At 38.6% G+C, this 26843-nt stretch overlaps 1 protein-coding gene across 2 annotated transcripts in view; it reads right to left on the reverse strand.

Moving 5' to 3' along the window:
* The window catches only part of NAV2 (neuron navigator 2), a 389060-nt gene that overhangs the window by 284250 nt on the left and 77967 nt on the right, over positions 1-26843 (reverse strand). The gene's annotated exons all lie outside the window — the stretch shown is intronic.

Genomic DNA, 26843 nt, shown 5'->3' on the forward strand with positions numbered 1-26843 from the left:
ATTTCAAATACTTGAGTGTGGGGGTTTTTATTCATATCTGAGCTGCAGGATCTGGTGCAACTGCTCAAGTCAGTGTACACTTCACTGATTTAATGAAGGTTTGCATGATATCTGTAGTACCTGGGTCCACTGGTGATGTGAAGTGCAGAAAGGCAGTCATCCCATAACATGGGAAATGGAGAGCTGGATACTTGACAGTTGAATAAAGAGAATCCACATTTAGACAGTGCATGTGGTAGGTAAGGGGGATATAGTGCTTCCATTTCTCCTTTAAAGTGAGAAGAAAATACTGGAATACAATCTAGAGTAAACTATTTATGCCACGATTATAAATATTACAGAAAGTGCATTCTGTTGTGCTGCTGTCGCCTTCCTTGCATCCCTAAAAGCAGCTGTACAACAAATAGTTTTAGAATGGATTTTTCTGAGCACATGTGTATAAGCACAAATGACAAACACGTTTGCAATTTTTATTTGCAGTCACTTGAAACAGTAAAAAATTATTTTGGGAAACATTGTGTCTCTGCTGCTACACAGAGACCCTGCAAACGTTTACACACTAGATGAATATTGTCTTCAGGAATTTATGATTAGTAGCAGCATTCTAAGCAGCTACTACACATGCTATTATAATTTCAAAGTGATTTCCCTGTAATTTTTGCAAGATGTAGCAGAATTTTAATTACAACTTCTAAGGGATAGATTTGTCCATCATAACATGTAGGTAATTTGTCTCCCTCCCATTTCAAATAAATGAGCTCTGAGGCATTCAAATGTGGGAGCTACACATCCTACTGAGGGTAGGTAGCTATGAGATACAATCTCCCCTTAAAAGGCAGGAAATGAAAGGACATTTCACATATGGCCAAATATATATAAATATATATTTTTAATATGTATATACATACACACACACACACTGCTTAGCACCATTAAAACACTTCATCTATTGTCTGGCATGATGCATTGTATGGAGAGACTGTCCAGATGAAAAAGAGTTGCTTTCCTAAGCAGAACTTTATATTGTATAAACATTTCCATATAAAGAATGTACATGGAATTCCCAATGTCTTATTCTAAATGAAGACTGCCCTTAGCCATTGCCTTAACAATGCCCCTAATAATTCAGCTGGCCTCAGCTAAAAACAAAGAAGTCTATGTTCTGACTGTACATTAGATGTGCTGGGAAATCCAAGTTCAACATAAAGAGAGGGAAAATCCAAGACTATAGACTATGAAGCACTGAGTTACCTGTGAGCTGTTACTCCCAGCTCTGACACCTGCCAATATTTTCCATAGTTGACTGTTCATATACCTGTGAATATGAAACCACAGTAAACAACTAATAATTTTAGAAAAAGACTTCAAAGTATGGAGTGAGGATTGCAGTTTGTTCCAGAAGCACCTTGTCAACTAACTATCAATATTTGAAAAACATTACAACTACAACCTAAAATCTATGTTTTGTCCCTTTAAATAAAACAAAGCAAAAATTACAAAGACACTTCATACTTTTTTATGCATTTCTTTAAGTGCAATAGAAACCAGGTTGCCACTTTATCAGCATCAAAGCCCAAATTAGATCAAGGCGTGTGGAGGTAATAACGGCAGCAACAGATTCCCTTCCTACTCCTTTCATGGTTAAGTGAAGTTTGTTCCTTTTTTATTTTCTAAGTATGGTTAGGCGCCTCAAGCATGCTTGTTAGGATGGAAAAAGCGTGCAAATCCCAGACCTAGGACCCTGCCAAAAGTCTCTTTAGACAGTCAAGGCAGCCAGAAGTATGCTGAGAGCTTGCCAGAGCCATATTGGGTGGCTAAAATTAAATAAACAGTTAATAAAAAGATTTTGAATCAATCTAAATAAATACAAACTTATAGCATAACTGCCTTATCTGCTTTATAAAAGAGGATCTAAGGCAGCAACCAAGCCTGTGAAATGCTTCGACATCTACAAGTTTTGCACAGCAGATTTAAACAGAGGAGTACTTGCTATTATCTCTTTCATAAGATGAGGCTTACATTTGAAAAAAAAAAAATCATTGACTGCTCTGACAGGGATTTCTCTTCCTTTAAAACACAAACTCGCTCTGCCCCCTGTTGTCAGCAAATTACTCCTCAGCCCTTGCAGCAACAGGCCAACAGCAGGACCCCAGTGCCCAGAATACCCAGAGTTAGTTCAAAAAAAAGGCAGCATGTCCCAAAGGAATATGTTTCTGCACAGTGAAAACTGTTCCTAAATCTGTGTGCTTGAGGCACTTTGTTCTCTCTGTTTGGTATATTATTATTTTTGAAAAATATTACCATGAACATCAAATCAAGTGTACACAACTGGCCAATGTTTTGGATATTAAAAAATATTAGCTGCTTTAGGAAGAGAAAAAGTGTTTGAGGAAATTAAAGACGAGTTTCATCAAGGTTCAGAAGCCCTTTCTTTTCCTTTACCTCTGAATCCTTATACTGAATAAGGCAAAGATTCTGAGTCCAGCCCTTTACCTTCTTAGCTGTAGTGTGAGTTTATATCCCAGTTTTGGTAAGTGAAATGAGTGCAACAATTTGTCACTGATGTTTTCCATATCACAAAATCATGCAAATTGGCTGTAGCCAATCTGTAGTGATGAGATTAAAAACAGATTTGCACCCATCAGAATAACTCAGGGAGCTTCCCAGACTTCTCCTGCCTGTTGCTTTTGAGCTACTCAGACCTTCCCTGGTACCGAGGGGAGAGGAGGATAACCAAGAGGGAAAGAACTTTTCGGGGATCAAACATGATCCAACAGAAAAGGAATAACCAAAATCTTAGATCACAGCATTCCTAAAGAATACGTTGCAATCCCTTCAAAAATAAAGGGGTTGATAAAACAAACTCACCAGTGACTGAAATACACAGTTCCTACCTCCAAGTACAGCTAACAATAATATTTGCACTCCTGTGTCCTTCTTGGAATAAAATTGTTTAAATAGGCAGAAGGAATGGCTTAGTGGGCTAATCTCAAGTGAAATACTCCTTAAATCCACAGGTTTAAATGCCAGTGGGGTCACTTTGCTCTTCTCCTTTCCAGGACAGAACAGATGAACTGCAAGAAGCTTATGCCATGGAGCTCAGGGATAGCTGTGGCTTTCGGGGGGTGCAAAAAGAGAGACTGTTTATAACCCACATAAGCAACTAGAAATAAGTTACATCTATCCTAAAAAATCAAGGTTTGTCTGTTGCCCCAGAATATATTTTCCAGTTGTAGTTCTTCTCCTCCTCAACTACCATTGAGAAACAATTCCAATTTACTGACTTTCAGTACTCAGCCTCCATTTTCTACAAACACTTCTAAATTTCACTGATATATTACTTTAAAGTCACTGGAATGGCTCACTTGAAATTCAAAGCAGGACTAATATCTACATGTATTTATTTACAAGCATCCTCACTAGCTGCCCTTTGGCCAGTGTCTTTTGATCAACTCTATTTTGTTTGTGAATTTATACCTAGCAAAAAAAGAAATAACACAATCCTAGAAAATAAAACAAAATTAAATAATGTTGGAGAAGTTACCGATACTTTCTGTTCATCTACAAATACCTGCTTTTAAATAGCTTATTGTGGGTTTCAATGTTTCCTCACATTGAGCACAGGAGAAATCTAAAGATTTCTCAAGAAGCTTATTTTGGCTTTGCCTGTTGTATTAAAGTGTCCTTAAAATCAGAGCTATTGCTCTGAGTCTTGTAGTTTTGGTGATTATTTCCCTATCCCAAAACAAGCCTTGGCAGGACACTGAGGCCAAGCACCTTCTAATTCCCTGAGCAGAAAAGAGAGTGGAGATGAATATATACATACATTAATGTTTGAGTCCACTGTTTGAATAGGAACTAAGGATTTTTAATCCTTTCTACATTTTTAGCTAATACACTCTTTTGAAGTGCACATTTAGAAAACATCCACAGCATAACGGGCTTGTTATAAAATACATGTACAGCAAGCTGTGCCTGATACCTGTAATAAACATCACTCTTTCCCTATAAACCTAATTTGGAAGTTGTTGGAAAAGATGAGAAGGGTGTATGAAGGAGAATGATTTAGCAGATAACCCTTATTACATGCAATCCTTACCTTTAATTGCACAACAACAAAAATGCCCTAAATTCTGCATTATGAATCTGGCAAGAAAGCATTGCACAAGTCCTTGGCCAGCTTTTCTTTATTCAGACACTCAGACAACAAAATTGAATGACAAACCACTAAGTAAGGAATGAGAAAGGGACACCTCTAATTTTGCTGCCGTAAAAGAATTAGTTGGCCACATTTTTAGAGGAAAAAATAAGCCTTAAAATTGTGTGGCTGGTTGCTATAAGGCTTCTCATGTATTGTCCTATATCCACTGATATTAAGACTACCACTACCACTTCTTCAACTTAGTTTAACACAACACTGCTAAACTACACAAACCAGGACTTCAAAAAGAAATTTATATGTTTCTGCATCAGCTTAAGCCAAAAAAGTGACTTTTTAACACTTGAACACTTAGTTTTACAACACAACTAAGCCGACTTAACAGTTTCCAGAGACAGGACTGGCACAGGACTTGCTCCCAGAGCTGCATTTTGCAGTTCCTTTTCTGCAATTTTAACCTCCTGTGGAGGCTCATACTTGGGTTGGACAAGCCAAACCATCATTGCAAGGAGTGTGAAGAGCTACTGTTTGCTCCAAGGGAAGCCATGAAGGTGGCTCTATTCTCTCCTGCCTCCCTCCAAAAGGGAAACCCTAGAGTTACAAATGGATGGTTTCATTAGCAGTTCATCAGCTCATCATACAATCCTAGAATGGCTTGGGTTGGAAGGGATCTTAAAGACCATCCCATTCCAACCCCCCTGCCATGGGCAGGGATATCTTCTACTATCCCAGGTTGCTCCAAGCCTGGTCCAATCTGGTCTTGGACATTTCCAGGGATGGGGCAGCCAAAGCTTCTCTGGGCAACCTGTGCCAGGGCCTCACCACCCTCACAGGGAAGAATTTATTCCTACTATCTACGGTAAACCTGCCCCTTAGGGAGAGGGCTTCACTCCAATTCACTGTAGGAAAGCAAAGCATACATTACAGTTTCCAGGATAGGGAACATATAGGAACTGTAATTCAAAATATGGAAAAAGCTTTTGAGAAAGAAATAAAGTAAACTAAAATAAAAACTGACTTTAATGCTGGTTCCAAACTACCTGTTATTACACTTCGTGACTTAAAGGTACTATCAGTCCAGGACAAATTATAACCATTTCAAAAGCCTAAAATTCAGGTGGTCCCTGTAGAAAGATTTGAGTTTGATTAGAAGCATTTTAACCCAAAGTATTTATTCACTTACTTGTTCAAAACCTTTCCTGAACGTTTTCATCTATACTTTGATACTCTTATTTAAATATTTCTAGCACTACCTTGCTACCCGTGGGCCCTTCAATCTCATTTCCAAGCCACTTCAACAAATGGAAAGGAAAACTTGCTCTGGGTGTGTTTCTGTTTCTGTAACTGCCAGAGGCAGATACAGAGTCAAACCCAGGTCTCTATGTGTTGCATAGAGGCGTTTAAGCACTCTAATTTCCCAATTGTAATTTTCTTAAGAATTTATCAAATTAACTCAACAGAATAGCTTTATATGGGATTCCCAACAGATATATACAGCCAGGACTTCTACATTCCCTTTCCCCTGAGATGCTATTTGCTAGTCATTAACTTCTGTCCTGGGAATAACTGGAAATGACTGCCTCCTTATTATCCCTCCCCACAGATGGAAACCAGAAACATTTGTGCTGCTATTAGCAAATGCTGTCTCAGTCCTGCAGTGACAAGGGTTCATCCCAAAGAGGCATTGCCAGTCAACATCTGCATGGACCACTGCAAAGACTGAAGCATCTAAACCTATAGACCCAGGGACAGATTTAAACAGCACACAGCAATTGAAAGTAATTATCAAGGTGGTGTAAAGAGAGACTGATTTAATGAGTTGGTTAAAAGATCTCTTCTGAGATCAACTAAACTAAAACTAAATACAAACGACATCTTATAGAGCAGAAAAAAGTAAGATTCCTTCAGGAAGGCCCCCAATTCTTCCTATGTAAAACCAAGTTTTAATATGTACCACCACAAACCAGCTGGTGAGCCACCAGTGGGTTGTTTTGTACAATTTGCTTGGTTGGTTTTCCTCTGGTAATATAGGAGGAGGAAAAAAACCAACCAAACAAAAAACCCCCCAAAACAACCCCAAAGTTCAGTAGTGATCCTTAAATATCAAACCGGGCTGGATTTAGCTGCTGAGATCTGTTCCTTGGTTGTCTTTAAAAAGGGATTCGGCCACTTCTGAGAAAGGAACACCTCAAAGAGGCAAGGGTATCATCCACCACAGGTTTCTTCCTGAAGGAAAAGCCTCCTTCCCATAAAGAATATTTGTTATGCAAGCCTTTAGCCATTCTTCCCCTTTTAAGCCCTTTTCAACGGCCTCTGTCGCCCTCAGCAATGAGTTTAACCCAACTTTTCACATAAGAAACCACAAGCCTGCTCGTGCAAAGGACTTACGAGACAGGTAACACCTCAGAATGAGACAGTCATAAAATCACATAATGGTTTGTGTTGGAAGGGACCTTTAGAGGTCATCTAGTCCAAACCCCTGCAATGAGCAGGGACATCTTCAACTAGATCAGATTGCTCAGAGCTCAATCCAACCCAGCCCTGGATGTTTCCAGGGATGGGGCACCCACCACCTCTCTGAGCAACCTATGCCAGTGTTTTATCACCCCCATTTTATGATCATGACCCTTGTAAGACAATGGCCAGCCCAGATCTATTTCCAACTGGCTCTTTGCTTCTGACACTTCATTTGTATGTCAGGCTTTGAGTTGGTTTGGGTATGTACAAATTTTTAAGAGACTCTTAACTCCAGCATTATACACCACCTTTTAATCCAAAACCCCATTAAAAACTGACCTCTAACTGCTGTCTTAAATTGCCTTCGACACAATCTAGTTAAAACTCAAATATCCAGATTTAGTCTGCAGCTTATAACTTTGAAGGCACCTTTGAGGCAGCACAGTGCTCTTTTTCCCCTGCTAATTTCAGTGAATTAGTTTAATACATTTTTAAAGAGTCAGCACCCTGAAACACAGAAGAATAACTCAGCAGCTCTGGGATAGACTAGCAAAAGTAGATTAGAGCAAAAAACCCACATTTTATTAGTCTTACTGTGAAGCTCTGTAAATTATCAGTTTCTTAATACTTGTAGAACCCAGCAGAGGGCAGGTTCTGCCTTTCTAAACAGCGACCAAACCCTGTCGAGGACAGTCTCCTGTGATTCAAATGGAAAATGCCCTCATCTAACAGATCAGCAAACATTCACCTCAATAGACACTGGAAAAAAGTTAGACATTTAAAATTTCCTTTTACAGCTCAATATTCACCTAAAGCTACATTCTAACCAATTTACAAGACAAACTGCTTATCTTACACCCGCTTCAATGGGCTTGTGAGTCAAACCAAGCAAGAGTCACAAACGTAGTTACCTGCATGATTTAGCTCTGATATACACACAAATTATACATCCAAATATTAATTACAAATACATTCACCACATATCTTTTCCAGCAAGAATGCCGGGAGGGAGGATGGAAGATACAAATAATTTCCCTGCCTTGTAACCTTCAAATATTTTTATGTAACCAACATATTTATTTTTATGCAACTAATACATTTTATTTTTATGTAACTAATATATTTTGTAAGGAAAGACAATCTCCAGTTAGATACTCGTAGGATGTGCACGGGTAAGGGCAAAGAGAGTCAGTACTTGAAGAGTATACACTTCACCTCACAACCATCTTTGAGGGCCTAGCTAAGGAGGCATTCACATATTGTAGCAATGTCTTGTATGCTGCGACTTATTCTACAACACAAGGAAAACAAATACGCCAACAGGGCAACTCCTTCCAGCTTTTTGAAGCTACCTGTTCTGTACCTTCCTTCTGACACAGCCAGCTCACCAGGCTTTGCCTGTATCTAAGCACTGAATGTCACAACAACAGTGTTATAAAGCATTCAGCAGAAAATGCAGAGATGTTCTACAAATCCAGAGGACGAAAATTGCCACTCTACATACTTCTCTTTTTGAGTGCTTGGGTTAATATCTCTTCCTGAATTTCAAGTGGATTCATCTCCTATTTACTTTGACAAAAAAGTTTTGTTAAAATGCTCAATTAGCATACAAATTCCAATAAGAAATAACTTCCCTTTAAAATTAAAAAAAAAAAAAGGTGTAAAGTATCTGCAAATACCTTCAGCATTAGTGAAACCCAGCCACAACTAGGGCTGGGGGAGAAAGCAATGGCAGACATGCTCCAGCAGACAAGTCAGAACAGTTTGAGTTCTGCTTTGAGAAGCCTTGGGAAGGATGCCAAGATAGTCACAATAATTATGTTGAGCAAATAAAAATCTTCGTTTCAATACTGAGAATAAAACCCTGTTGAGGTGGGATAGCCTCTGGGGTATATTGCCTTGGAAGAAGAAAGAGCTGAGTCAACCTTTCTGGGCACATTTCCTCCTGAATCAGTATATTTCAGGAAAAGAAACAGCTCTAACCTGGGATTATGCCTTTTAGCTACGACCTACTGCTGACTTATTTATTCCCCTACCCATGGAATAGCCAAAATGACTAGAGATTCAATGTGAGCACCTACAAGAACCGTAAGGGGGGAGAAAATAAGCCTCCCTCTCCCCTTTTCCAGAGATTACATAGCACACTATGATACTCCTAAACTAAAACCAGCCTTCATACACATTATCAAATCTTAACACCTTACCACAAAGGTCTATAAATGTATAAGAACCCTACAGCATTAAATAATTCAGTTAGCACTGTCACCCTTTCTCAAAAAAAAAATAATATGTGTATATATATATATATATTTATGCAGGGAATGCTGCTGTTTGTTGCAGCTGCGTCTCATATACACAAGAGATTTCTCAAGGGTTTTATAGTAAATGAGCAAGCTGAGGATTCTGCCAAAGGTTGTATTTATCACTTTTTGGTGGGTGGAGAGAGACCCATATCTCGATTACCTCATTGTTCCTCATGAATCACAGAGAGCACTGTGTGTCAATAACAGGCATCAGCACTATGTAGCATCTAAACCAGCAGGCAAGTATTAAACTTTAGATGTGCTTCCCCCCCACTGCACTCCTATTAATTTTGTAAGGGCAGATGCCAGATAACATTTTAATCAATTTTCAGAGGTTTAAAAAAGAATAAAAATATTAAGAATGCTAAAATACCAATAGCTGTAAAGCGAGAATTCTCACTGCCACAAGCTCTTCTCACATATTCCATCCATCTGTTTCCTTTCCATCGTTGCTGTTGGAAGTACCCTTTTGTCCTGCCCTCAGGCAGGAAAAAAAATTCAACATGGGGGAAACCGGGTGGTCAGTGATCTGTGCATCCCTGCCATCTGCACCCCCATCCAGCTGCCTGGGGCTCCCCCAACTTCCCTCTGCCCATCTTCTCCCACCAGCACCCCCACCGCCCTGCCTGACCACCCCACTCCCCCCGAGCGGCATCATTAATAATTTACCAGCTGCAAGAGACAAAGAAAACAGCCTAGAAACACTACGTTGGGGCTGCTAAGATTTTGCCAGGATTGTGAGGCTGAGAAGAACGCTCAAAACACAGAGCTTATGAATTTGGTACGCAGCAAACTGTAAAAATCCAAAATTAAGCATAGAGAAAACCTTTCAAACAGCACAGGAGAGACAAGCAACCAGACCCGAAACAGATACATTCTTAGGAGTGCAGCTTGTCACAGCTGTCAGGATCAAATAAATTTACAGGGTGTATTTTTTTGAAGCAAATTACTGAAATATAATTTGCTACTTCGAACACTTTAGTGCTGGGAATTTGAAAGATACTCAATGAGCATATTGCTTTGTGGTTGTTATTTTGACAGTAAGTCTGTTATATTATTATTTATAACCAATTAGACCACTAATTATTGTTTTTACTGCTTTGTTAAGTTCTGGAAAGTACCAGATAAAGGAAAGAGAACAAGCTATGGAAAGGGAAGCAGCAGTTTTGATCATCTAATTAGGCCAGCTATGAGGGTCTTACAAACTGCCAGAGATGACAGACCAGGGAAAGGGAAAATGTGACACCTCAGCTGCAACTAGAAACTACTGACAACACAAATGTTTAGTTTTTAATTACATGGGTTTGGGAGTTTGCTACAGGCTATGACCTGCAGATTCCATTAGATCTGCTGTACTAAGTGGAGTTGGACTCAACTATTATGTGCATGAGACATAGTCAAGAAAACCTGGAGGAATTGGTTTTGCTTCAGCAGATGGCCTGTTTCCCTCGGAGCAGTAACCAGATCTCCACACATGGTGTTACTGTGTGTGGCATCCCTGAGTCCAGCATCTTTAAGACACAAATTACAAAGAACTATAAGGAAGCTCTTACAGTACTATATTCACATAGACATACCAGCAAATCCTTCAAGAAAATGAAAATATCCTCTAACCTCTACAGAAGTCAGATTGTTCAGCTCTTCCAGATAAAAGTAATTTTATCAATAAGCAGTTTTCCATAGGAAATGACTTCCTGCAAAAGAGCAATGTTGTGTGAAACTGGCAGACAACCAAATCATATATTCAGCTTGATTTTATTTGATAAAGCCAAAATCAGTCCCCAGTACATAAGAAAGCAATACACCCTGATGGCATTGATGGACACAAAAATCCCTTCAGATTCCTTACTGCCAAAGTCTTTCAAGAGGTTAGTCAGCTTTCTGGAATAGCCCATCATGGAAGACGAAGTCAGCACAGGACTGCATTAAGATGTTCCTCACAACACTATCAAATTAATCAAGTGGTTCAATACCTGCCCTTTAGGATTTTAATGGATTTAGGACTTGAAAATTGTCCTGCCATAAAACATCCAGTGGAGTGCACAAATCTAAACTGCCTTTGGTAGCAATACCAAACTCCATGTTCATTACTTTCTCCAGCCAAGTGACTCATGCCAGACACACAGCCACTGTCAGTCTTTGGTCACACAGCTTTCATACTATGGTTTGAGTTGGAAGGGATCTTTAAAGGTCATCACGTCCAACCTCCCTGCAATGATCAGGGACATTTCAATTAGATCAGATTGCTCAGGGCCCTGACTTTGAACATTTCCAGGGATGGGGCACCTACCACCTCTCTGGGCAACCTGTTCCAGTATTTCACCACCTTCATCATAAAAAAAAGTTTCTTTCTTATATCTCGTTTGAATTTACCCTCTTTTAGTTTAAAACAATTACCCCTCATCCTATTGCTACAGGCCCCATTAAAAAGTCTGTCCCCATCTTTCTCACAAACCCCCTTTCAGTTTTGAAAGGCTTCAGTAACTTCTCCCCAGAGGCTCCTCTTCTCCAGGTGATCAACCCCCAGCTCTCTCAGCCTGGAGAGGGTTCCATCTCTCTAAATCATTTTTAGTTCCTATTATAAGGAATCCAGTCCTGCAGAAGAACCTCAGCAGCCCTCTAGTCCCCTGACTCATTCTGGTGAGCATCCCAACCAAAGGCCCCCACATTTGCCCCAAGCACAGGAGGCAGAGGTGGGCAGAAGGAAGGATGACAGAGCTGCTGTCATCTCATCCTCTTCTTTGAAACAAGCCACAAAGAGTTAGGAACTTCTGTATACATACAAAATCCAAAAAAACTCCAGTGGGAATCAGATCTTTCTGACCACGCTGGGGTACACCTACCCAGAAAACCTTTGTCTGAGTTGGCCACTGTCTCAGGCATTTTACTAGCCAGATTCTGAATCTTCAGTCTCCCTGGAAAATAGCCATGCCTGGGTTGGCCTGAAGAGCCTCTCTAAGGACCTAGGTAAAACTCTCTCTGAGAGGTTTTAAATAGGTTATTTCTCTCCGGCTGGCAGAGGATCAGGCCAAGAAAATGATCTTGGCATTGAATATTTGAGATCATTAAATATTCATGTTTAAAAAGATGCACAGTACTTTTAATTAAGTCTGTCTTCAGCAGTTTCCAGGTAAAAAAAATAACACTGCCAATATAAATTAGTCTGGGAGCACCAACGGCCTGTTTTTTTTCTTTATATACAATGGTGCTGTGTATAATGTTATACAGATAATTACTACCAGAATGGATATTAATAGACAGGTAACCGCTACAAAATGAGTCAGTGATTGTTTCTTTATGCACCTGTTTTCCCACCAGATGTATTGGTTTTGCATTAAACTGGCTCAGGAAAAGTAAAATGGAATGGAAATTGCAGAGGGAACTCCGTGGCAGGAGATAAGCACAGGAGCTAATATTGATTGCATCAGTTTCCAGAGCACATTAGCATCAAATGAGTGCAGCTGACCTTGAGAGCCTGCAGGAGTCATGGGAAGGAGTCACTTTAGGTATAAGATTGGGTAAGTGCTGTGTTTCAGCTCAGCAGAAGGCCCAGACAATTTTATAATTATATTTCTTCTACTTTGTAGCAAACCATGAATGACAAAGCTTATGGTTTGTGATAACAGTTGGACTTGATCTTAGAAGTCTTTTCCAACCTAAAAGATTCTGTGATTCTATGATTTCAGGCAAAAGCAGTAATTCCTTCTAGTTTTACTCACAGGGGTTTTCTATTTTAATGAGTGAATGCTGCTTCATGCTATTAAGAGCACATTAAGACAGAATACCTGTCAACAAAATATATTCCTGTTTATTGCCTTTTGGAGATTATTTTTTTCTATTTCTTGAAGTTATTGCAAGAGGAGAAATAATAATATTAGTAAAAAAGATAAAAAATTCTAATCCCAGTGCAAATTTGGGTCACCTCCTCTCGCCTCTATCTTTTAAATCTATACATAAGGACTGAAAACACAAAGAGAAAGAGGTGGTTGCTGCACCACAGACTGAAGGCAGGGAAACCGGTTTAGCTCTTTTGTGGAAGTTCATTTCACAGCTGAATTCCTTTTTATTATTAACTTTTCATTTGGCCATATCTGAAATTGTTTAGATCCACATAAATCTGGGGATTTGATTGCCACTCCAGCTATCTAACTACTCAGCTGTGTGAGAGACTCATCACTGTCCATGACTTCAGCCTACAGACACTAATCCTATTCTTCATCAATTAAAAAAATGTTTTAAAAAATGTATCTTGCTGGTTTTCACAAGCAGCTTGAAGCCAACCTTTTGATGACATACCATGTCTTTCTGTGATTAATAAGTACGATGGTTTGTTAATTAGTTGGCTAGTCACTTTCCACATCTATCATCATAGTTTCAAAGAACAAGTCATTTATTGGACTACAGACAATATCAAGTAAGAAAATGTTCATTTGATGTCATGACAAAAGACCACTGACTTCAGCATTTCTTTAAAACCTTGTTTTCTGCCCTTTTTCAAAAAAATGAATACTTTGCAAGGACAGACTCAAGAGGTCTGATGTCAGTGAAGAAATCGTTCAACCAAGGTAATACATTTAAATTCCAGATGAAGCTTCAAGATGAGGACAAATTTTGGGATTTTTAATATTATATTAGAGCAAGAGTAATATTTACGTGTAGAGGAAAAACATTTTGAGAATTACTAAAGCCATACAATTTATATTTTTAATATGAAGACAATTTTCTTAGAAGAGCACTAAGCTGCATAGACAATTTATATAAGGAGTGCTTTCTCCTCTAAGCTACCCAGCTGACTTTCAGGAATCAGCCTAAATGGGAAAGATTATGTCATCTTAGGCAGTAAACATGGGCCTTAAGTAAGATACCAGGTGGCTTGGAGCTCAAACCAATGATAGTATCCAATTATTACAAAATAAAATGACCCTCTGAAGAAAATGGCTCCCATGGGCACCACAAATCAGAAGGACATGTTTTCTTCTGGCATGTTCTGCATTTTAAGTCCCTACAAATGTTACTAATAACCTGTCATGCTGCAGGAGAATGGATGATACCTGCTGAAAGCACCTACGAATTCGTGAGTAAGCATATTATGCATGTTCACTATGATTTCACCATCTCCAAACAGATGACCAAAGTGCAGGTTTAATAAAATTCCTCGCATTATTACAGCATGTCTGCTTTTTATTTCCATTTAAAAATATGAGAAAAGCTGACAACTCCCCTGCATTTCTCTGTACCGGCTTAAATTCTCAGAGTTACAATATATACATTGTGTGCTTAAATTCCCAGCATACCTAAATGGTACAGGCACGTTTCACAGTTTATCTCTAGTTTCCAGGAAAGCTGGTGATGCTTCAAATAATGTGGTTCTCTCTTCCTTCCATGGCTATGAAGTCCCTCCTTGCTGTAGGCACATAATATGAAATGTTCCACAGTTTTATGTATCTGTGCTGTATAGAGATGGGCAGTTGCTCAAATAGCCTGAAAAGTTTCATGCTTATCTACAAATAGAAGAATTCATGCCAAGGTACAACATAAATTAAATGGAAAGGGCCTTAAAGCCTTTGGCAGAAATTTTAAGGTTTGCCAGAAGTTGATTGAGAAGCAGGTGAGGGGAAAACAAAAATAAAAATCACAGGCCACAATTTGCCTTTGCTCCAATATCCAGAGCTAAGGATCAGGGTATCACATCTGTTCCTGGGGGTCAGTTCAGCTTGCCACTGGTGCAGTTAAAGGCTGCTGGCACCAGTAAGATTTTCCTGATACAGACTGGGAAGAACAAATTTAAAATTCAATACAAGGCGGGGGGGGGGGGGAAGAAGGAGGCAATTTACCACTCCTAAGTTAATACAATTATTAAATCAGTACAGAAGGATGTTTCTCTTGCTACATGTCAGGGTAGCAAAGCCTGGTTTATAGCAAATTTCAGTATCTTAGTTCTACAAGTCCTATTCATACTGGGTCCAAAGGGGAAATTTCTATCCCCAGATAATTTAATTCCTTAAGTAGTTCCACTAAAATGGAAACAAAAAAGAAAAACTATCTGGAGATTACCCATGCTTGTTATTACTTTGATTTTTTTTTATTCCCTGGCAATAAATAAACATATTAAATAGCTAACAGTTCTGTAAACCAGTTCCTGTTTAAAAAACAATACTGCAATTATACTGAACTTTCTCAGTATGCAGAATCAAGCTAATCTTTTTTTGACTCAAAAACACATCAGCTCTTATTGCATTTTATGGCAATGAACACCAACAGTTCAATGATACAAACAAGTCCTACCTCGGCACCATCGCCATTGCCACTGGGAACGAGTTAATTGCAAGAACAAATTAAACATTAATCATTTAAGTGATTTAAATTTGAGTTGTGCATACTGTTCCATTGCTCATTTTAGCATTAACACAGGAAGCTGCTCAAAGCCATTAAAGCACATGCAGCAATGAGGCAGAGAGATTAAAACAAAGCTGGGCTACTTCTTTCCTTCCTGCTCACACAGAGATATCACAAAACCTTCTCCTTGCACAGAGCATGCTATTCAATGATTTGAAATGTGGACTGACGAACTATACAAACACCTTTACCTGTTTACACGTGGGTTTGTGCTCTATCTGCCTTTGCCTTTTCACCTTGGCTCCCTCGTGTCCTCTCACTGTCACCTGTAGCCACGGACACATGTGGCACTGCAGGTGAACCCCTACCCTTGATTTCCGCTCCATCAGCACAGACAAAAGGAATAGCAGTTGAACTCTTCCTGCCTTTCTTCAACAGAGGGACCGGTTTGGGTCTGTTTCTTTTGCCAAGCCATTAATGTACAGAAAATTTTGAATTTTCTCCTGCCCTTCCAGTTGTAGCAATGATTGGCTAATGGGGATGCAGAAATTAAGATGGATGGGAAGCACAACTGCCCACCTTTTACTGCAAAACTCTGTACATAACTGTATGGGAGACATCACAGATCATTCTCTTGGCTTTCAGGTTACCCAATTTGCACAAAAATCAGGCATCACAGATGCAAAATACAGAGGAGTCCAGCTTCATGACTGCCCTAATCTCCTGATAAACCTTCACTGTCCCACTGAAAATGTGAAATGTACCCCCTGCATGATGAGAATATTTGCACTCAGGGTTTTAGACACCTGGATACAGTTACAGCATTTGTAGACTTTTTTGCAGAATATAGGTTTAATATAGAGCATGTAGGAAGAAAGGCATGCCCTTTGTGTCCACACATACAAACCACACTGTACTTGTTTCAAGTATTTTCTTCGATCAGTATCACTTTCATAATTATTTTTATTTCAAATTCTTTCAGAAAAATACCTACTTCTAACTTAATGTCATACAATTGAATGAGCTAACACATCTTGTTCAGCTATTGTGTTTAGACTCAGTCCACTGGATTATGTTTATCATAACACAATGTATATGTAACTTTCTTTTCTCCTTTATATATGCAATATATAAGTGACTAGCAGCTTGCAGTTCTGCTGTTTTCCCTCCAGGGATCTAAAAATGTTTTATAATGGGGAATTTAACTTCAAAGTGCTTCTGTGAATGAGATGCAGCTCTTGATATTTTCCCCCATTCCATATACAATGAAGCTATAGCAAAGCAGGATTACATCAAAGGTCAGGCAGAAGTTCATTGATGTAGTTGAAAGAGTCCTACATGTTCCTCTTGCTCCAAGTGCAGAAGTGTTATGAAGCAATTCTTATTAAGTATGGAGTATATTCAGGTAAACGAACCTGATCCTAAAGGATTTACAGGCCTTAAACCACTTCAAGCTGCAGAGACCTTTTGACTGGAAGTGATTTCTTGCACATGAAGTGGTGGTATTTGAATTTATGGAAAAGAACAGAATTAATTTCTACTTCTGTTGTAGTAAAACACGTACTGAGAAGATGGGCCCATCTGCCTACAGCAAAAGGGAGGGATGTTTCAACCACGTGCGCTGGCACCTCTGTGGCACCAAAAAGGAGAGAAAAGAAACTGTAGCAATAGAATAAAGCATCTTGTTTCCACTGCAAACAATTTTCTTCAGAGGAAGTTTCCATCTTACATACATGCAGGAGATGAGAAGCAACTCAGGTCAGCTGGCCTCAAGGAAAAGAGATGGGTCCAAAAGAAAAGCCTGAAATTTCAGCTCTCTGATATATACCAACCTACAAACAAGTCAAAGCATATGTCAAATTATTCGACAACAATCAATGCTTCTCATTAAGTTCTTTGATTCCCATGAATTCCCTGTTTGTTTGTGGTTTTTCCTCCCTCATTATTCCTCATTAGAACATTTCCCAAACTGCAGTTTCCTAGAAGCAAAATGTTTGTTCCCTTCTTCCTTGGCTGAAACACATTTCCTGGCATTTAATAAATAAATAAATGAAAATCAATGGTAACAGATGCCATAAAGCACCGATACCCACTGCCAGAGTTCCACCATGAGGTCACGCCACCAGGGATTCACCGACTAATGACCTCACCTCGCTCACTTAATGAAAAACCACATATGAACAGGAGAGAGTCATTCATTAAGATGTTAGGATACTCAAAATCACTAATTCTTCAAACCATAGCCACGTTGTGATTCCTTGCTCTGCCACAATGCTGCATTTTAAATGCCAACAGGGAACGAAACTGTTTGTGAACCACCAGACACCGCGATCAAAGCAGTCGGCTGAAACTGCCGAACCATGATTTATTAATAAGGTATAAAGAGAATGCAAATAAACTAATTATAAAATGGGGTTTGTAAGAGCCAAATTCCCAGAGTAAAACTTTAAGCAATGTTCAAATGATTATCCATCTAATTAGTAACACACAGCCAAATACCAATGGCCTGACAGCCAACTGCAGTGCAGTTAACATTTAAAATACAGACCTTGCGTGGTATGTCAGCAGTGCAGGAGTCAGGTGGCATATGCTCAGCCTTAAAGTGAAAACCATCTAAAGCAGTTTAGACAATTCCATACTATCCATGGAGAATGCCAACAGAGCCCATTTGACACACTGCCCTTGCACTCTCCAGTCGGCTCTTCACATATCCCATACAACGGGGCATTAAGTTCATTTTTTGGCTGTATCACTTCTATCTTTTTTGATAGATCAGACAATGAACTCTGCACTTGCATATTCTACTTGCATGAAAAAAAATCACGAATTCATGAAAGAATCTGCTTCCAGGATCGGCAAAATCATCTAAAATAATTATGTTTTATCACTATAGAAAATGGAAACCTGTCTCAGAAGTTACTGCAGCTGTACTCTGAGGGGATGCTAGCAGTACTAAAGGGTCAGAAGACCATGCTGTTGTACTGTCTATGTGCAGAAGAAAGTTTTATATACAAGAGCAATGTAGAAGTGATATACATATGAGATTTCAACACAACTAATTCTTCCATCTTTAAGTAGAAGGGTTCACTAAGCTCTTCAATGGCTACAAACCTGCTAAGATATCTGAAGTCTCTTCTTCATTTTTATGGCATCCAGACTGCCAGTTCAGTGAAGTCTGTAAATAATAATATTTATTTTAAAATAAATAAAGTTAAGCACTTAGTTTTACAGGTTAAATCCCTTCAATTTCAGCAGCATCTGTCAGTAATAAACCAGGCATGATGTGCATTTAAAGCAGCAGCAGATCACTCTCAATATTCACCAAAGCATAGTATTTCGAGGGAACACAAGTTCAACCACATATACTGCCTAATTCAGGGGGAAAAAAGTACTTATTGATTTGAATTCCACAAACCAGGTATTGACTGAAGGAAATATTAGGGCCTGCATCTAATTTTAAGCACTGTACTATTTTGTAAAAGCAACTGCTCATCTGGTCATTGCTAAATTCAAGCCTCACCACCAGACCACCACGGCTGTGTCACTCCCCAGCACACCCTGAAAACACTATGGCTTAGATAGATTATATTATTTCTTAGTTTAGAGGCACAGAATCATTTGCCAGATTGCAAATGTTATACTATATACAAAGGATATATGTGAAAAAATTAAAATAAAAAAATCTTTAAACAGATTAATTTAAGTGAAAACACAAACAGTATTTACTATCTTTTAAAACTGTTCACTGAATCTTATTTACCAAGAGATGATGGGGATTTTCAGGGTTACAGCACACAACAGCTGTCTCTATAGAAGTGCCAGCCTTAATGTTAACAAGCTGATAAATTGACTGATTAGAGTTTAAGTAGTACTAAAATTGAACTGAATTATAGCAAGACCCAGACTTCAGGAATTGAAAAGAACTGTTGATACAGCAATTGGGCTGAAGGGTGAGGAGAGAAAAGGACAAAGAATTAAAGGACAACAGTAGGGAGAAGATGAAGGACACAGGCCAGCACAATCACCCTACTGAGGGCCAAAATAAAGGCAGTTGAATTGGTGATGGATGGGAAATGTACCATTATACTTGATAAGGATCCATTATATTTGACATTTTTGACTGACTGGAGTCACATTTGCAACATTATTGGCAATACTGCCTACCCTGTAGTAGAGGTAGGCAGAGACTTTTGTACCTATTTAACATTTCAATATCACAGAAATAATAAGGGTGCCAACATATGACAAAATTATTCAGCTGCCTTATTTTTAATTAAAGCACAGTACAGCTGACTTCCATGGAACAATATCCACCTTCTACAATTGCACAGACTTGCTTATTTTACCAGCAAAAATTCCCATTAAAGGCCGCTTGACTCAAACTGATTCATCTCAGTGTAATGGCAATGGATTCGTTTTGCAGCACCCTTGTGGTGGGAAAGACACCATTTTCTTTCTTTCGAAGAAGACAGCACTTAAAACTACACTCCATCAAGTAAATAATTAAAACAAGGAGCACAAACTGAGATCAGAAAAAATGCTGTATATAAAATTATGTTGTGCCCTGAAATTTGCAGCTACCTAGAGCAGAGGCACAACTCCTGCACAAAGAGCTAAGCTGGGCTTCCAAACCTTGACTAAAATCTTTAGCCCTGCAGAGTAGTGACGGAATGAAAAATATTAGCATAAGCTTGTAACTTGAGCAAGCATAATACCAGTGAAGGATGGGAATACAAAGCAGTTTTCACCAAGGCACAGTTACTCTAAAACACAAAGCTACCTATTAATTGTAAAAAGAAGACATGTCCTGAGAAGTCATTTAAGATTATATAGTTTGGAAAAAATACATATTTTAAAAGAATCGTCCTCACCTTCCAAAAGCAACAGTCCCACAAGGCAATCCTAGTGCAGTTGGAGTTGGGAATGGAATGCTAATCCTGGAAGTACAATGTCTGCATGTGAATGAGCTCTTCTTTGGGTCCCTAACATTTAATAATCTTTGATAAATGCAATAAGCAGGAACATTTTATCCAATGCTGCTGAAATCAGGAACACGTTTCCTCAAGTGCTGGCATTTTATACAATAAAAATTTCTTTTGCAAAAAGGAGTATTAGTTGTCTTTCTCATTCCAGGCTGGAAATTTGAAAGTGTGTTTTAAGCTAGTGGTGGGTCTTAGTATTTTTCATATCAAAGAAAGAAATCCATTTTGCAGCTGCACACATCACTAGTTTTGTGCAAGAATTAGGTTGGTTCTGTCTGGCCACGAAGTAAAAAATCAATCAGTAGCAACTGAAGTTTCTTCACCACCAAAAAAACCCCCACCACGCTGCAATATCTTTCTCCTACTTTCCACTGCAATCCACTCCATCATCCAGGCTCCTCATACGTAGTAATCTGTTCTTGAGAACCGTAATTGCACAGTGGGAAACTCAATAAACCTGTATCTTATCTGAAAGAGAAGCCGGTAATTGCCTGAAAGAAATGGATCTTTTTGTGGAAGGATATAAGACAGTGTCAGATGTATTGTTAGCCACTCTAGTTTAAAAAAAAAAAAAAAAGTATGTTATCTTTTGTTTGTTTGGGGGCTTTTGTGTCAGTTTGGGGGTTTTTTTTAGATTAACATTTAGCAAAGATTGACAAAATGCCCAGAATTTTTCAGAAGAAAAGCCAGTTGATTCTTTATTTTTGGTCAAAATAAAAGGCTATTTTTTCAAGTTTTTAAATATTTTGGAGGCTCAACACTGCAGAAAGAATGCTGGCAGATCAATACATACTCTCACTATCAAACTAATCTTCACTGGCTTCTGAATAATTCAGGCTCATTAGACCTTCAAGTTGTCTGGCCCAAAGGTTACACGAGACGTGCATCAATCTGTCAGAAAGGTGGCAAACATTATTTCATCCCTTTTCCATCCACACACTCTGCATTTGTACAGTAATAATGATCATTCCAAAGCCTTCAGTTAAATCATAATTAGCCTGCAACCCTCTGTCCCCAATATACTGAATATATTTGTTAAAATACAAAAAAAAAAGCCCAAACCACAACAGACACATGGGGAGCAGGAGGAGTACAAATAAAAGTCTCTTAAATGTTATTTTGTACAAGGCTACAGTGGGTTTTGGTTGTTTGTTTTTTTTTTAATTAAAAAACCCACAACAATCTAATTAGGTGAAGTTAAGAATATATTCAGAGAAATATTAGGAGAACAGAAACATTGATGCAAAATGATTTTATTTACCAACTGTATTACTTAAACCTTGCATTTACCAGTGGGTTTTAGCTGCTCTTGCCTTTTGTTTCATTGCCATCTTACCAGTGCTGGCAAACACTCAATTGTCACCTAACAACCACAGGATATTATTGTTTTGGTTCCTCAGACTAATAGCAACAATGACTCTCAGGAACAGACCCCTTCTCTGCTATAGTAAGTCAGTCCTTAATCACACTCCTGTAACCTTTTCTTCTGTAACATAAGGACACATTACTAAAGAATTACTAAAGGATGTGGTCCAAGTATTTTGATTTTTCAAAATGACGCCACATCAAGGCCAAAAATAATTCACAGATGATGTCTGAGATATGGTTGTGGTTCAGTGGAAGGAGTTTCAGTTTTGATCACTCCCAAAGCCTGGTTATACATCACATTCAGGTGCCCACTCCTGATAAGATGTTTTACCTAACTATTTTCCAACAAGCATTTCTGAAGGAACTTCTTCATGCAAAACAGAAAATAAAGAAGGGAATTATGAGAACGTAAGCAGCAGCTTGTGTACAACACACAGAGCCACTGCTCATTTTCTTATTGAGGGACACTTGTAAAGTTCAAAGGCTGTAAAACTGAAAACTGACCTGAGTTTTTAAACAACAAATTCCACCTACTTAGCTCCACAGGATGCCACAGAAATCAAAAACTTGATATCCAGTGCCAAATCTGATCATGTCTCAGGCTAGATTTAGTTTATTTACCCCTTTTAAGAAACAAAAGGGAAGAAAAGAGATAAGCATTTATGATCAATAAGCAAATAGTTGACTTGAACTAGCAGAAATACTATATGACAAAATTCCTTGAACTGTGCTTAGTAGGACATTTATCACTGAAAATTAGGATCATCAAGTAGTTTGGATTATCAGGTCCTGGAAACATGGGTGTAAGGAAGCACATAAGCAAGAGAAATGTGGGTTTACAGAGACTGATCATGCACTGATGTCTGTGCCTGTTCAGCAGTTTCTTTAGAGAGGGCAAACAGTCTACAGTCTCCAAATAACATGGAAGATGAGCACTTTCCCCATTCTAGTGTGAAATCCTATTTGATATATTGAAAAAGAAAACTGATCAGATCTGGAGCAATTCTTAAAAGAGCAGCGCTAACCTTGGAAAGCAGAGATCTTGTCTCCAGTGGACAAATCACACATCATTTCAAGCTATGATTCGAGCTGAATGCAATAAATGACTTGAAAAAATTTAACCTCACATCATTGGTTGTCAAGAGAAGTGGCAGTGACAGGTTCCTTCAAAACCATGCCTGCACCTCCCTGAATGAGGATATTTTTAGTATTAAGCTTACAGTAGAGACCAGCAAGGGTACTGGCCAGTTACAAACTTAGATGATGCAAGATAAATGCTGGTCTGAAAGAGAAAATAGAATTAGCAAAGTTAAGGGCTGTTAAGAGAAATTAAGGCATACATCACATATCTGCTAAATGCTGACATTTCCTGCGGCCTCAAACAGCAGAAAGTATTCAAAAAGAGTTTCTTTTCCCTCCTTCTGGCCACAAAATTGAGTCCAGAGGAGAAGGAGACACCTATTTCCATTTGCAAGGTCTCTTCCACACTGTAGTTGCACATCTTTCTCCCAGTTAAGATGTCTCATCTTACACATGTTTTACCATCTGACTGATGCTGTTCAGTTCCAGGCACAATTAAACACATCTATATCCAGGCAGCCAAAAAATCCACCACTTCCTCCACATCCAACTATCTGGATCATGTTTGGAAAACATGAGCTCTTAAACCCCTCAAGGCGCTTGAGGACTGACCCCCTACAGCACTTTCTCCTTTTCTCTTAAAACTTTGTCAAACACATTTGAAATTACTGTAAGTACAGAGTAAGACTAAAAAGGAGCCTTACCTACAACTTCAAGAACATTTCTGCTCCACATGAATCTTTTCAGAGAGCAAGAGCATTTACATGGTACATGTACTACAAGTGTTTAGCAACAATATAGGTGAAGGTGGGATAATATCTCATTAAAACAAACCCTCTCCAACACTTCACTGTGGACATTTAACATTTTCACCCTTAATCAGAAAACAAAACTTCACAGGGTAGACTTTTTAAAACAAAAAATTAGGCAGTTTCTAGGTTTCTGTTAAAGTCTGCGTAACTCCCCCCCCCCCAATGAAGGGCTCAGGTTGTGCATTTCTACTTCTCAGACTTTATAAGCAGTGAGCTTCCTGCCTCCCTATAACCCCTCGACTCTGGGCAAGGCTATGACCCCCAGGCTGAACTGACTCAACCCTATAAACCTTCCTTTCAAAATCCTCTACAGCTGTCTTTTCATTGAAGAAGTACTTTCCAATCCCATTACTACTTAAACCCTTTATAATCCAATCAACCTCAGCAGCATCATGTCAGATCCCTCTGTCAACACAGTAACCCTGTAATATTTCATTCTGGGCAAGCACAGCACTACTTTCTGCTTCCAGAAAAACTTTAATTCTACCCTTGACCCAGCTTTGTTCTGGATTCATCTTCATTTAGCATAACTACATTAGAAAAATTGACTGTATCTTCCACATATCTTTATTTTACATGGGGTAAAAAGAAAAAATTAAACTTCTGCAGCTATTTCTAAGGAAATAAAATACTTGCCATAATGCAGACAGTAATTTGGTTTGGTTTGCACCTCTAGTTTTGCTGAAAAAATAAAATTTAGTTGGGTTATCAGTGGAGTGAAATATAAAGATACACTTCCCAGAGGCCAAGGAGTTATGCAGTTGGGTTTCTTTCTCCTCCTCCTCTGTCACCTCCTATTTTTATGGTAGTAAATAGCCCATAAAGCAAACCCCCCATGGTATGTTTTCTAGACTACATGGATGATTATATATTATTACTGTTTGTGCATATTCCTGGCAGTTTCTAAAGGGGAATCTATCGATTTATGCTGCTCGGGTCTTCTCCATCTCACCTGAAACATGGTTGGGCAGGGACAGAAACAGTTTTAAGCAGGTACAACACTAGAGAGCATCCCAGGACCAGGCACCCCCACAGAGTGATGCAGTTTGTGTAGGTTACAACTTCTTTACTTGCAAGTAACTTGTAAGTTACAACTTAAAAGTGTCCCGGCTCTAATCCTGCTGTTTCAAACCAAACGGAAAGAAATCCCAATATATTCAAGTAGTGAACTCTAATCGCTGCAAGACTTCATTAACTGGAAGTTGAGCAAATAATATTTGAATTGCAGGCATGAAAAATTAGCTAACATGTAATGCAGAGCAAACTGATGCACTGTGCCTGACTGAAATGGCCAACAGTGTATCCCCAAGCCCTGAAACACTGCAGTCACCAAACAGGAATCAAAAAACCTTTAACTGTTAATTCCTTCTGCCACTATCAGACTAAGGAAAAAAGATAATAGAGGACTGTAGCCAATATGTTCCTCATGGAGGGTTAACAACCCACTATAAGATATATGAAGGAGGTAAACTGAAGTTTTACAAGATGTTGATCAAGGTTTCATCATCTTCTAGTGATTTCTTACTTAATTTCACTGAAGTTAACAGCAAACTAAAGAGAATCATAGAATCATTTAGGCTGGAAAAGATCTCTAAGATTGAGTCCACCTGTAAAATTACCTCAACTTTTTTTATTTAGTTACAAGAAATATGACCTTTTAAGAAAGAATGTATTTATTAGCTTTTATTATTTGCATGTTTTTTCTAGTTATTAATATTCTTTAGGAAAAGGTCCTACTTTAATGCAATCCAAGACCAGCACAGAAGTCCAAAGGTACTCCCTGGTCCAAGATACCAAGGATTTTATAACCCATGACATGTTCCTACTTCCCTTTTGGCACCTTAGATATAGTACAGGACCATCATATCCATTTATTATCCTTCTTACAGTCCAAAAGAGAACACAGTCCTGTAACCATAGAAACATGGATGTTCCTGTGGACATTTTCTGCCTATTATATTTTAAAAAAAGAACTAAGCCCTATTTGCTGTCTCCACAACACTGTCTCAACCCTGGCTGAAAAGAAAAATCCTGTGTTCATTTTAAACCAGGATGCTGCAGCTCACAGCCCTTCACCTTCCCTCTCTTCCGAGATGAATATAGGAATACAGCATGGCTTGGCCTGGGAACCTTGAACCCTGGGAGCTATGAAATTGTCATTTGCCACAATTAACAGCTGAGCAATCAGAGAGAAAGTCAACAGCCACTTCCATGTCACCACCCACTCCCTGCAGTGAGCACCCAACATAGCCCAGGACAGACCAGGAACACTGTGTTCCCATCTTAGTCAGTTCTCTTTTTTTTCCTCTTAAAGAATTGCCTTATTAAAATAAGCAGAGTGCAGCTGTGTAATTTTAAGGTTTAATTCTTCCAGTACTAAGAGAAATAGTATGTCTGTCTATGATATATTACAACTCTCAAAAAATTAGATCATTATTCACTGTTTGAAGTTGTGTTTCTCATTGAACCATGAAAAGCCAACACATTTAAAAGAAAATAAATCCATACTATCCATGGCCAAGAAGTGAGAGCCAAAACATGTTGACAGAGTCTTCAGTTAAGACTGATGTGGAAGGTGGTTTAGCTGCTATTCAAAAAAATAATACATCAAATTAGATCCAAGAAAAAACAGCTATTTTGTGTATTTCCAGAAAATGCTTTTACTCACATAATGCATCCTGAAAAATTTAACAACCTAAATATTACACAGTCCCTTTAAATCCATGAAAATTCAAGGTATTCCCCGGGCAAGAATGAAGTGCTTCTCTCCATACACAATTACACATTTACTGAAGTTAGACGCTTGGAAGAATAAAAATCTATCCATCCCACCACCACCACCCCCCAGCAATATAATTTAATAACTGTAAATCAGCAGAGCATTATAAACAACTTCAGGATATACACCACTGGCTCTACTGAGCATAATACTCCAAGGTAATTAAAGATAATGATTGATGTAAACCTCTAGTCACAGATACTTACAAAAAATGGACACTAGTCAATATTAACATAAAGAAATTAGGTAAAATAGCACAGAGTAGTTAAAACATTACAACTATGAAGCTCCCAGAGGAACTTTAATTGTGCCTATTTTATGTCTCATGCAATATATCACACAACTTAGAATATTCCCATAAATTCCTGAATGCACATGCAACATCAACAATGATAAACTTGCTACCCTTGGATCTGATGAGCTTTGCAGTTCTTCATATTTTCATGTTAAGTTTTTTCACTGCTGCACATTATAAAACATACAAAACCCCTCTGTCACTGAGGAACCATTTTAGAACAAAAGCTATTCACTGTAATTCAGTCTTTTTAAACACTGCAAGAAAATTCT

This window comes from Neopelma chrysocephalum, unplaced genomic scaffold, assembly GCF_003984885.1.
Source record: "Neopelma chrysocephalum unplaced genomic scaffold, ASM398488v2 Primary Assembly neopelma1_106b, whole genome shotgun sequence".
Lineage (NCBI taxonomy): Eukaryota > Metazoa > Chordata > Aves > Passeriformes > Pipridae > Neopelma > Neopelma chrysocephalum.